Source organism: Schistocerca serialis, chromosome 12 (assembly GCF_023864345.2).
Source record: "Schistocerca serialis cubense isolate TAMUIC-IGC-003099 chromosome 12, iqSchSeri2.2, whole genome shotgun sequence".
NCBI lineage: Eukaryota > Metazoa > Arthropoda > Insecta > Orthoptera > Acrididae > Schistocerca > Schistocerca serialis.
In genome coordinates this window covers 76,169,034-76,170,808 of record NC_064649.1, presented here as the reverse complement: position 1 = coordinate 76,170,808, position 1,775 = coordinate 76,169,034, and positions in this window count along the sequence as shown.

Here is a 1,775-nt window from a genome sequence, read left to right as displayed (position 1 = left end):
TAACCGGCGCTGGCGCCTCTCGCCGTCCTCTGTGCAGTGCAAGCTGGGACCCCACTCGCCGCTTCCAGCGTCTGTGTCACAGGCAGATATTCGACACTGAAACGCCCGGTAAACCCGCTGGGCAGAACAGGTGAGTAGGACTGTGGAAATAGCCAAATAAGGTGGGAGTCAGTTTCACCTTAAAATTGTAATTTGATAACACACTTACAACCAAAGCGGCACATAGCCGAACCTTTACAACTAAGAGTTTCAAAATGTAATTCTTTCACGGCTGCAGGCCACCAAACAAGAAACCTTAAAAATCAACTAGATAAATTTCAGTTAAAATAGCAAATACATAATTAAACTATATATTATCACAGCTAGGGTGACAGGCTACATCTTCATCTACACTTATACTCCTCATGCCACCCAACGGTGTGTGGCGGAGGGCACTTTACGTGCCACTGTCATTACCTCTCTTTCCTGAACCAGTCGCGTATGGTTCGCGGGAAGAGCGACTGCCAGAAAGCCTCCGTGCGCGCTCGAATCTCTCTAATTTTACATTCGTGATCTCCTCGGGAGGTATAAGTAGGGGGAAGCAATATATTCGATACCTCATTCAGAAACGCACCCTCTCGAAACCTGGACAGCAAGCTACACCGTGATGCAGAGCGCCTCTCTTGCAGAGTCTGCCACTTCAGTTGGCTAAACATCTCCGTAACGCTATCACGCTTACCAAATAACCCTGTGACGAAACGCGCCGCTCTTCTTTGGATCTTCTCTATCTCCTCCGTCAACCCGATCTGGTACGGATCCCACACTGATGAGCAATACTCAAATATAGCTCGAACGAGTGTTTTGTAAGCCACTTCCTTTATTGATGGACTACATTTTCTAAGGACTCTCCCAATGAACCTCAACCTGGCACCCACCTTACCAACAATTAATTTCATATGATCATTCCACTTCAAATCGTTCCGTACGGATACTCCCAGATATTTTACAGAAGTAACTACTACCAATGTTTGTTCCGCTATCATATAATCATGCAATAAAGGATCCTTCTTTCTATGTATTCGCAATACATTACATTTGCCTACGTTAAGGGTCAGTTGCCATTCCCTGCACAAAGTGCCTATCTGCTGCAGATCTTCCTGCATTTCGCTGCAATTTTCTAATGCTGCAACTTGTCTGTATACTACAGCATCATCCGCGAAAAGCCGCATGGAACTTCCGACACTATCTACTAGGTCATTTATATATATTGTGAAAAGCAATGGTCCCATAACACTCCCCTGTGGCTTGAGAACAACATGCTCTGTTCTGTTTGCTAAAAACTCTTCAATCCAGCCACACAGCTGGTCTGATATTCCGTAGGCTCTTACTTTGTTTATCAGACGACAATGCGGAACTGTATCGAACGCCCTTCGGAAGTCAAGGAAAATAGCATCTACCTGGGAGCCTGTATCTAATATTTTCTGGGTCTCATGAACAAATAGAGCGAGTTAGGTCTCAGACGATCGCTGTTTCCGGAATCCATGTTGATTCCTACAGAATAGATTCTGGGTTTCCAGAAACGACATGATACGCGAGCAAAAAACAAGTTCTAAAATTCTACAACAGATCGATGTCAGAGATATAGGTCTATAGTTTTGCGCATCTGCTCGACGACCCTTCTTGAAGACTGGAACTACCTGTGCTCTTTTCCAATCATTTGGAACCTTCCGTTCCTCTAGAGACTTGCGGTACACATCTGGGTGGATAGACAAACATAAACGAGATGCAATAAAAAC